Source organism: Aethalodelphis obliquidens, unplaced genomic scaffold (assembly GCF_003676395.1).
Source record: "Aethalodelphis obliquidens isolate GAN/ISIS:26980383/991018 unplaced genomic scaffold, ASM367639v1 scaffold96, whole genome shotgun sequence".
Taxonomy (NCBI): Eukaryota; Metazoa; Chordata; class Mammalia; order Artiodactyla; family Delphinidae; genus Aethalodelphis; species Aethalodelphis obliquidens.
Genome location: NW_020838040.1, coordinates 2,786,358 through 2,798,669, shown reverse-complemented (window position 1 = coordinate 2,798,669; position 12,312 = coordinate 2,786,358). Strand labels below are relative to the sequence as shown.

The 12,312-nt window shown below is 30.7% G+C and overlaps 1 long non-coding RNA gene across 1 annotated transcript; it reads left to right on the top strand.

Annotated features, from left to right (window-relative positions):
- Window positions 1-261: 261 nt before the first annotated feature.
- On the top strand, window positions 262-12,003 carry LOC113614417 (uncharacterized). Its single transcript, XR_003430616.1, has 3 exons — window positions 262-534; window positions 739-740; window positions 11,876-12,003. It is a non-coding gene; the product is annotated as an uncharacterized LOC113614417 (long non-coding RNA).
- The last annotated feature ends 309 nt before the right edge of the window (window positions 12,004-12,312 follow it).

The window sequence follows — 12,312 nt, the reverse complement described above, 5'->3', positions numbered from 1 at the left end:
CCATTTAATCATGGTTTATGATGGTTTTAATGTATTGTTGGATTCTGTTTGCTAGTGTTTTGTTAAGGATTTTTGCATCTATGTTCATCAGTGATATTGGCTTTAATTTCCTTTTTTTGTGATATCTTTGATTTTGCTTTCAGGGTGATGATGGCCTCATAGAATGTGTGTCTCTTCCTCTGCAATTTTTTGGAAGAGTTTGAGAATGATAGGTGTTGCCTCTTCTCTAAATGTTTGGTAGAATTCCCCTGTGAAGCCATCTGACCCTGGACTTTCTTTGTTGTTGGGAGTTTTTAAATCACAGATTCAATTTCAGTACTTGTTGTTGGTCTATTCATATTTTTTATTTCTTCCGGGTTCAACTTTGGGAGATTGTACCCTTCTATGAATTTTTCTATTTCTTCTAGGTTGTCCATTTTATTGGCGTATAGTTGTCTGCAGTAGTTAGTCTCTTATCGTCCTTTGTATTTCTCTGCTGTCTGTTGTAACTTCTCCTTTTTCATTTCTAATTTTATTGATTTGTGTCCTCTTCCTGTTTTTCTTGATGAGTCTTGCCAAGATTTATAAATTTTGTTTATCTTTTCAAAGAACCACCTTTTAGTTTCATTGATTTTTTTCTATTGATTTCTTTGGCTCTATTTCATTTATTTCTGCTCTGGTCTTTATGATTTCTTTCCTTTTACAAACGTTGGGGTTTTTTGTTCCTCTTTTTCTAGTTTTTCTGGGTTTAAGGTTAAGTTGTTATGGGAAAAGTCATCTGTGATGGAATATTAGCCAGAATTAGAGTAGTAAGAAATATATTTAACTCTTCCTTTGGGAAAGATTGGAATAAATTTAACTAACATACATGAAGATTGAAATAGGTGGGAGTTGTGAGAGATTAGTTTAGACAAAAATTTTATTTTTTAAAAAATTTTTATTGTAGTATCCTTGATTTACCAAAATTTTATACTGAGTCTGTTTGCTTGATATTTCTTAGGTTCTGAAGTCATGATGAATTTCCATTCTCTGTCAATGATGAACTTTGTGAATCTATATAGGCTCACTTGATCTATCACAGATGTACTTGAACTGTCACTGATAGCTCTGTTGTTTGGATCAAATCCCCAATCCAACAATAACAAAGCAAAAAAAAAAAAAAAAAAAGGAAAAATAGGGTAAACAAGTCAACAATTAGTTTTGATTCAAAAGCATTCCTTGGTGAAATTGTATTAGGATTGTCATTTTTGAATGAGAAAATTTACTATTGGTCAAATGTGCTTTTCATACCTAGTTTAATATTTCATTTTTTACAGGTTGATTAATGATTAGATGGTAAGTTGAATACTTACAACTGTATTGTGGTTTTTAAAAAGATAAATTAATTACCCAATCAATGAAATGTGTATTAGATTTTCTTATACTGTTAGCTCTTCAACAGGAGTTAGAAGTAACATAAGGTAAATGAAAAATATGGTCTTCATCTGCAAGGAGGGGATATGAAGTTAAAAAGATAAAATCAATACATTATAAACATGTATATCATATATAATATTTACTATATATATATAGCATAAAATATATGATAAAAATCTGTGATTTCAACAAGAATTACAGTTGGTTCAGTTATATTTCATGGAAAATGGAGTGTGATGTGTATTGCAGTAGGAATAGAAGAATTCCTGAGGGTTTGTATCTGAAATATTCTGTAACTTTTCATTAAACAAAGGGCAAAGGGACCACTTCAACAAAATAAAAACACATGAAGGTAGGAGTAAGAATGATTTAGGGATATTTGGGAAGATGGTTAACTAGTAAGCTACTGGACCTTAATAAGTCAACCTGAAGGGTAATGAGAGTGAGCAGAATCGGTCTCATGTCGCTAGACATCTTGCCTACATTGTCATTTATAGGATATAGGTATTGATCACTAAAGTGTACATGAAGAATATTTTTGAACGAATGTAAAATTGACTTATCTATGTTAAATCACGAAGGTTCCTAAATAAATATAATTCCAGAGTCATTTTCAGAGGTAGTCTTTAAATGGGAAGATAAAATGATACAATAATAGTATTTAGTGACTGAAAAACATGAAAAATGATATGACTCTGGTATGTGTCATATTGTTGTAAAAAACGATTTCATCTTTTTTTTTTAATTCAGCATCCAAAGTTGTATGGATGATAAGAATAATTGCCTATGTTTCAGCACACAGTTTGTTTTACACTTTTTTTATGACTATGGTTACAAAACAATTTGTCTAGTTTGAAAAGATTAGTAGAAGAATGTAGGATGTAACTGAAATACAGCTTGTCCGTTTATGATCTATTCCTGGTAAACAGCAGGGTTTGGGGTACAGCAGTATACAAAAATGAAGCTGAACATTTTATTTTATAGATGGAAATACCTAATAGTGCATGTTAAGAGTGTAGTGAGTTCTGGAATGGTGACATATATCATATGGAGGAATGGAAATTGCACAATATTGAATGATAATGTTCCTGAAGAAATTCACCTATGTGACTGGATTAGGAATGAAAATTTCCTCATAAAATAGAGAAAGTATAAAAAAGAGAGGGAGAGAGAGGACGGTGTCTAGCCTGGAAAGTTTCCATGGGCCAAGCTTGGAGGAGGAGAGTATATAAAGGAGTGCATAAAAATATAATGGGTCAGGGGTCCATCACTTTTGCCCAAATAACATTGGCATATTGTGTTTCTAAATATAAAGATATCAGGAAAATATGACTATATAGTCTTCTGACCAAGAGGAAATAGAAACAGTGTTTGGTAACATAAACCAGTCTTTATCCCCCTTCTTGCAATCCAAGACTAGGTAGCATATTGTCAGAAAATGAATAACACAAATAAAGTATGTATCATGCTGGCTTGCTTTGGGTAAAATCTGAAAGCTATGTGTCTTAACAGTTACCACATTAAAAATATCCAGTCTTAATAATGATGCAATATTAAAAACAACCCTTTAATATACAAATATAAGTTAATAACAAACAACCATTTGGCATAAATTAACTACACATTTTCAGTGAATATGGTTATATATCAAATCTTCAGAAGTAGTCCTTTGGTACACTTTGACATGGACCCTTTTTAAATTAGGGTATAAATTATTAGTAACTTTAAAATCTGTGACAGGAATATGCTTTTTTCAGAATATTGCATATAAATATAAAATTAAAAGAATGATGTGCTCTTCTGTGAGGAAAACAAATTTAAATATCCAATTGTGTACTCTAGGTAAAGCAAAGGTCAATTGTTTACATTACAATGGTTTCATAGTAGGCATTTTTTCACTATGACTCTTTCATCTCAGATTGATTAAATGTGATTTGTTTGAAACCCACAATTTAAATAGTTTGAGCTCATGTACCCCCTTATGAAAAAAAATGGCATTCACTCGGCAGATTAAATTCTTGAAGTGTTGTCTCATATTTACTATCATGTAAATAAAAACAAAGCAAAAATAGGTAGATTCAGTGGAAAAATGTGAAACTATAGGCAAAATTGACCTGCAAAAATACATTTTAAAATATATATAAAAATATATATAATATATATGAATATATATATATATAAAGTATATATATATACTTTACTTTTATACAAGCAAAACTACCTTGCATATCTGGATTATTCCAAGAATGCAAGGTAGTTTGCCTGTATATAATAAATCAATATAGTACAGCACATTAATAGATTACAAAACCACAGGAGGAAAAGCAATTGATCATTTCAGAAGATGCAGAGAATGTGTGTGATAAAATTAAATACTATTCTTGATAAAAAGCTCTTAACAAACAATAAATAGAAAAGAACTTCCTTATCCTGATAAAGGATATCTGAAAAAAATCCCAAAGTAAACAGTACCATGAGATACAGAAATGTGAAAACATTACCTTTAAAATTAGAAACAAGATAACAATATTCACTATGACCCATTCCATTCATTATTGTAAGGGATGTACCTAAGAGCTTAGTAAGAAACAAAATGAAATGTAATATTTACAAGAATTGGAAAGAAATGAATTATAATGTTTAAGTTAATAAGCTAAAAAGTCAGATAAAAAGATTAGTGTCCAAAGACTAAATATCACTTGTATTTCTATGCCTAGGATAAAAGTGTTAGAAATGCAGTAAAAAGATAAAATTTCAATCACACAAAAAATAAGGAAAAAAGAAATTCACCAAATAAAAGACTTGTGTTCTATTAGAGAAAAAATATATGACTATGTGGAATTCATAAATATACATAACTAGAGAAATATAAATTCTTCATTATATAGAAAGTCAGTATTTTAGCTATGTAAAATCTGATCAAAATGATTCATAGATTTAATGTGCTATCATTAATTTCTGGCAGAGGTTTGAATGGAATTTAACAAACTTACTCTAAAATTTATATGGAAGAAGATGGGGCCAATAAAAGACAAGACACGACGAAAATAAGTTGAGTGTGAATTCCAACCATAAATAAATTGGCCAGAGGTACTCAGCAGAAAAACTAGAGAAAAGTCATACAAATGTGAAACTTTAAAGATGACAGGTAGTATGGGAAATGAAGGAGAAGAGAAATTATTGCTTGATATAATTATGGTAAGATTTTCATATAAATCATATACATTCATATATAATGAATGTAAAAAATAATTAATGCCACACAACATACACAGTCACAAATCCAAGTCCAAGCAGATAAAATATTTAAATATCAAATTGTTTATGAGAATATGTAGGAAATTATTACATATTATAAGAATATGTAGAAATTATTTCCTACTATATGTAGGAAATAATTTATTAAATAAGACTCAAAATATGATAACTATGATGAAAAGGTAAACATGTATTTGACTACAATATAATAAATACTTCAAGTTCATTCAAAGACATCATAAGGAAACAATAAAGGCATCCTACTGGGAGTTGATATCTGCTATACAGATAATCATGAAAGTATTATTTAAAATATGCAAAGATACTTACATGCATACATGTATATAATCTACAAATAAAAAATAATATAGGCTAAGAGAAATATAGGCAAAATGCAAAAACAGGTTTTTAAGAAAATATAAACTACCAAACATGTGAAATGGTGATCAATATCAGTGAAAATTTACCTGACAATATTGGTAATCAGGTAAATGTAAATTAACCACAAAAATGTTATTTTACACCCATTAAGATGGCAAACATTTGAAAATTTAAATAATTGAATGATATAAAAGCAAAAAGCTCTTATTGCTCAAAGTATAAATTGAAATAACTAACTTCAGAAAATATCATATTCTTGTAAAATTAAAGGTTTGGACAAGCTAAACTCTAGCAATTTTTTTCCTAAGTTCTGTTGACTTTTTTTGAATGCATTCTGTGTGCACCAAGATACATATACAAGTATATTCATAACATTATTGTTTATAATAAACATTGTAAGTGGGCTTCCCTGCTGGCACAGTGGTTGAGAGTCTGCCTGCCGATGCAGGGGACATGGGTTCGTGCCCTGGTCCGGGAAGATCCCACATGCCGTGGAGCGGCTGGGCCTGTCATCCATGGCCACTGAGCCTGTGCATCCAGAGCCTGTGGTCTGCAATGGGAGAGGTCACAACAGTGAGAGGCCCGCGTACCGCAAAAAAAAAAAAAAAAAAAAATGTCCGGGCACTATAAAACTCTTAGATGAAAACATAGGAAAAACACTCTTTGACATAAATCACAGCAAGTTCTTTTATGACCCACCTCCTAATGTAATGAAAATAAAAACAAAAATAAACAAATGGGACTTAATGAAACTTAAAAGCTTTTACAAAGCAAAGGAAACATAAACAAGATGAAAAGACAACACACAGAATGGGAGAAAATATTTTCAAATGAAGCAGAATGTACCACACCTTTTGAAGCAATTATACTCCAATAAAAATAATAAAATGAATAAATAAAAAGAGAAAATAAAATTACAGCTAAAAAAATTCTAAAAACTTACCATTGATAAGATACATATTAATTCTTTTCCATGTGAAGATTAGAAAATAAGATATTTTTGCTTTCTCAACTTTTTTATACATTTTCTCTTAATGTATCTGTTTTATTAATTATATAATCATATTAATACACATTAATTAATATAAATTTAACATACATTTACAAAATCAAATAAATTACATTGAAAAATAATTTTTAAGTATTATTTTCATTATTAGTATGTCCTTTGAAATGATATTTTCAAGATAGATTGAGCCTTACTTTGCCTACCTATGGATTCAATATTCATTACCAAAGCTTTCATATAACCATCTCTTACTTCTTACATTTTTGTTTGGATTTATCCATTTTTTAGTACTTATTTTTTTCAGAAAGGATACATAATTACCATACCTTTCGATTCTTTGAATGTCTCAGTATTATTTGGCTTAACTACATACATACGAACTTTAAAGGTAGTAAAATTATAGCATTATGATATTTCTCTCAAAGCTGTGTAGCCATTTCCCCAGTAGTTTTGGCTAGTCAGTCTTTAATGGAAGAATACTAGCTCACGCCTTGTCTTTTCTATAGACACGTCCCTGTTAATATTTTTCTCTTGTCAGGTTGTTTGTCAGCTTTTAAGTTTAACATTTTGAAATAGATACAGATGCAAATATGTAGATATATATCCATTTTACATTATAAGTAGGCTTTAAACATGGTGTGTTCTTCTAATCACCTTAATGTGCCTATTTCCCTCCCTGGGAACTAATCTGTGTATCTGGCAGTTTACCAAATTCTAAGAGTCATGCTTTACTGCACTGTAAGAGAAAAATCTTTAAATTTAAATAACTAAATATTTCTAAACAATGTAATTTTATTTGATATTTAGTAACGTTTTAAAACAATAAGATAGAGCAAGATAAATGGTTTTAAAGATTATGTTTTTAAAATGTCTTCTTATAGGTATGGTGGCCTTTTATACAACTGCCATATGTAGTCCCCATAAAACAATAGTACTTAAGAAATTCTTATAATTTGTATTTGTAGTTATATCTGAGCATATAAAGTCTGACTCCTTTCTTATGTTTTTAACTAAAAATTTGTATTATTTTCATCCTTACAAGCAATTTAATGGAATATTTATAATATGTGTTAGAAATGAGGCAGTGTTTAGCATTACTTTTATTAGATTTATGGTACTTGATGATCAAATGAACTATATCTTTGAAGAGAGAACTAACATTAATAATGAAGAAACTGAATCTGAAACTGCACTCCTCCTTGGATGGTACTCAACCCAGCCACACCTCAGATCAGGACTTGAATCCACAATCCCTGACTTAGGAGGGGACTCGAACCCACTATCATTTAATTAAAACCACTTACCTGGTGTCAGGACTTACTGAAGCTCAGCTTCTTTCCTTTCAGCACAGAAGGAATTCAGCTTAAGGCAAAGTGATTGATAGGCAAAGAGTGAGTTTATTATCATAGGATGCCTGTGAGATATACAACCTGGCAGACAAGGGAGCACAGCCCCAAGAACAAAGGGGGCTACATTTTTATAATCAAAGAAAAAGTGGGGAGGGGAGAAAGCCATCTTCTTCCTCATTTTTGGGTAGAAGTCATTATCATTATGTCCTCCTTTGACCCTATATGGTCTAACCGGGACTGTCACTGCACTATTTAAATCATATATATATAAGTATATATATATATATATATATATATATATATATATATATATATACTTGCAAAGAAAAGCTTATATTTATAGGTAAATGACATGAGTTTGAGTAGAATGTAGAGGTCACAATTCAAATGTTTAGTTCATACAGATATTTGCCCTAAATAATAATGAAATGTCTTTATATAATATGCTTCCTTATTTTCTTTCTTTTCGATCAGTATTTTTGGCTCTAAAAGATATCTTTTGGCAAAATCTTATTTGAATTGATACAAAGTTGAAGGATACACACACACATACACAAACATATATATTTATATAAACTCTACTTATGGATAGGAAAAAGAGTAGGATGAAGTAAGTTAAATCTAACATCATTAAAATACTCTAATCTCTTCTAATTATAAGAATATTAAATATAAATTATTCCATTTCAAAAATACTTTCAGAGATGGTATAAATGGTGAGAGAATGTACATATCATATACATTATAGTTTTCCACTTTATTAAATTGATTATATTATCATAAAGAAACAGTATAATATTAAATTAAAATGCAAAATGCAAATTAATTGCAGATATAAATTGATCTCAAATTTGGGTTGTAAATAATTTTATATCTAAATTTCAGTTCTTTGATGTGCTTTTGTATTATTTCAGGAAAATAATAAATTAAAATATATAGATGTACAAATTTAAATCCTTATCTAATATATCTCAATCTCATAAATTCTAAAATCCCTCAACCTTCTTCCATTCCTCCTTCCTTTGTCCAAATATATATATATATTTGTTGATTATCCAACTTGGAATGAATATTTGTATTATTTTTGCAAAATGATTAATGGGATTAACTGCAGGATGTTGTTCCTTAACATTTTTCACAGTATACAATATATGTACTGCTTACTATTTTATACAGTGAATTTAGCTTTTAAATGTCTATCTCCATTCAAGAAAGATCTTAAGTTATTATTAAATTGTACTTTAATAATTGTGATAAAGGAAATTACATGGTGTTAAGAAATTATGCTAATATAATGAACTTTAGGAATTCATAGACAATTTAGCTGAGGCCTGAAAGATGAATGGAATTAGATAGGCAAGTCTCTTGAGAGGAGTACGGGGTGGCTGTGTAAGAGATTAATTCTAGGAGTGAGAATAGCATGTGTAATGAACCTGTAGCATAAGGGAACATAGTAAGTTCAAGGGTTACAAGAAATAAATATGACTATAGTGATGATCATGAAGGTGAGCAAGGAGTGATTCAAGGCTCCTAAAACAGTATAGTAGATTTACAATGTTGTGTTACTTTCTGCTGTACAGCAAAGTGAATCAGTTATACATATACATATATTTACTCTTTTTAGGATTCTTTCCCCATATAGGTCATTACAGAGTATTTAATAGAGTTACCTGTGCTATCAGTAGGTCTTTATTAGTTACCTATTTTATATACAGTAGTGTGTATATGTCAACCCCAATTTCCCAAGTTATCCCTCTTCCCTTTCCCCCCAGTAACCATAAAATTGTTTTCTACATGTGACTCTATTTCTGTTTTGTAAATAAGATCATTTGTACCATATTTTTAGATTCCACATATAAATGATATCATATGATATTTGTCCTTCTCTGTGATTTACTTCACTCAGTATAATAATCTCTAGGTCCATCCATGTTACCGCAAATGACATTATTTCATTCTTTTTTATGGCTGAGTAATATTCCATTGTATATATGTACATCTTCTTTACCTATTCCTCTGTCAATGAACATTTAGGTTTCTTCCATGTCCTGGCTACTGTAAATATTACTGCAATGAACTCTGGAGTGCATATATCTGTTCGAATTATGGTTTTCTCCAGGTATATGCCCAGGGGTGTAACTGCTGGATCATATGGTAGTTCTATTTTTGGATTTTTAAGGAAGCTCCATACTATTCTCCAGATGACTGTACCAATTTTCATCCCCACCAACAGTGTAGGAGGGTTCCCTTTTCTCCACACACACTCCAGCATTTATTTTTTGTAGATTCTTTGGTAATGGCCACTCTGACTGTTGTGAGGTGATACCTCAATGCAGTTTGATTTACATTTCTCTAATGATTAGTGATGTTGAGCATCTTTTCATGTGATTTTTTGCCATCTGTATGTCTTCTTTGGAGAAATGTCTATTTAGATCTTCTGCCCATTTTTTTGATTGGGTTGTATTTTTTTGTTGTTATTGAGATGCATGAGCTGTTTGTATATTTTGGATTTTAATCCCTCGTCAGTCATTTCATTTGCAAATATTTTCTCCCATTCTGTGGGTTGTATTTTCATTTGTTTAGGATTTCCTTTGCTTTGCAAAAGCATTTAAGTTTAATTAGGTTCCCTTTGTTTAGTTTTGGTTTTATTTTTTTTTTCTCTAAGAGGTGGATCAGAAAAGATCTTGCTGCAGTTTATGTCACAAAGTGCTCTGCCTATGTTTTACTCTAAGAATTTTATAGTATCTTGTCTTACATTTAGGTTGTTAATTGATTTTGAGTTTAATTTTGTGTATGGTGCTGGACTGTTCTAATTTTATCCATTTCCATGTAGCTGTTCAGTAGTCCCAGCACCACTTATTGAAGTGACTTTCTTTTCTCCATTGTATATTCTTGCCTCCTTTGTCATAGATTAGGTGACCATATGTGCATGGGTTTAGTTCTGGGTTTTCTTTCCTGTTCCATTGATCTATATTTCTGTTTTTGTGCCAGTACCAAAATGTTTTGATTACTGTAGCTTTGTAGTATAGTTTGAAGTCAGGAAGACTGATTCCTCCAGCTCCGTTTTTGTTTTTCAGTATTGCTCTGTATATTCAGGGTCCTCTGTGTTTCCACAAAAATTGTAAAGTTTTTGTTCTAATTCTGTGAAAAATGCCTTTGGTAATTTTTTAGGAATTGCATTGAATCTGTAGATTGCTTTGGGCAATATAGTCATTTTGATAATATTGATTCTTCCAATCCAAAAACATGGTATATCTCTCCATCTGTTTCTGTCATCTTTTCTTTCATCAGTATCTTATAGTTTTCTGAGTACAGGTATTTTGCCTCCTTAGGTAGGTTTATTCCTAGGTATTTTATTCCATTGGTTGTGAAGGTAAATAGGATTTTTTTCCTTAATTTCTCTTCCCAATCTTTTCTTTAGTGTATAGGAATGCAAGAGTTTTCTGTGTATTAATTTTGTATCCTGCAACTTTACCAAATTCTTTGATGAACTCTTCTGGTTTTCTGGTAACATCTTTAGCATTTTCTATGTATAGTATTATGTTATTTGCAAACATTGACTGTTTTACTTCTTCCTTTCCAATTTGGATTCCTTTTGTTTCTTTTTCTTCTCTGATTGCCATGGATAAGACTTCCAAAACTAAGTTGAATAAAAGTGGCAAGAGTGGACATCCTGACCTCAGAGGAAATGCTTTCAGTTTTCACCCTTGAGAATGATGTTTGCTTTAGGTTTGTCAGATATGACCCTTATTACGTTGAGGTATGTTTCCTCTATAACCACTTTCTGGAGAGTTTTTTTCATATATGGGTGTTGAGTTTTGTCAAAATGTTTTCCTGCATCTATTGAGATGATCATATGGTTTTTATTCTTCAATTTATTAATATGGTGTATCACATTGATTGATTTGCGTATATTGGAGAATGATTTTATCCCTGGGATAAATCCCACTTTATTATGGTGTATGATCCTTTTAATGTGTTGTTGGATTGGGTTAGCTAGTATTTTGTTGTGGATTTTTGAGACTATGTTCATCAGTGATATTGGCCTGTAATTTCCTTTTTTATTGGTATCTTTGTCTGGTTTTGCTATCAGGGTGATGGTTGCCTTGTAGAATGAGCATTAGAGTGTTCCTTCCTCTGCAATTTTTTGGAACATTTTGAGAAGGAAAGTGTTAGCTCTTCTCTAAATATTTGATAGGATTCACCTGTGAAGCCATCTGGTCCTGGACTTTTGTTTGTTGGAAGTTTTTAATCACAGTTTCAATTTCAGTAATTGTTGTTGGTCTATTCATATTTTCTATTTCTTCCTGATTCAGTCTTGGAAGGTTGTACCATTCTATGAATTTGTCCATTTCTTCCAGGTTGTCCATTTTATTGGCATATAATTGTTTGTAGTAGTCTGTTATGATCCTTTGTATTTCTATGGTGTCCTTTGTAACTTCTTTTTCTGTTCTAATTGTATTGATTTGAGGCCTCTCCCTAGTTTTCTTAATGAGACTGGCTAAAGGTTTCTTCAATTTTATCTATCTTTTCAAAGAAACAGCTTTTAGTTTTATTGATTTTTCTATTTTTACTTCATCTCTTTCATTTACTTTGGCTTTGATATTTATGATTTTTATCCTTCTACTAAATTTGGCTTTTGTTTGTTTTTCTTTCTCTAGTTGCTTTAGGTGTAAGGTTAGGTTGTTAGATTTTTCTTGTTTCCTAAGGCAAGATTGTATTGCTATAAACTTCCCTCTTAGAACTGTTTTTGCTGCATGTCATAGGTTTTGGATTTCTGTGTTTTCTTTGTCATTTCTGTTTAGGTATACTTTGACTTCCTCTTTGATGTCTTCAGTGATCCATTGGTTGCCTAGTAACATTGTTTAGCCTTCATGAGTTTGTGTTTTTTGCAGGTTTTTTTCCTGTTTTTTTTTTGTA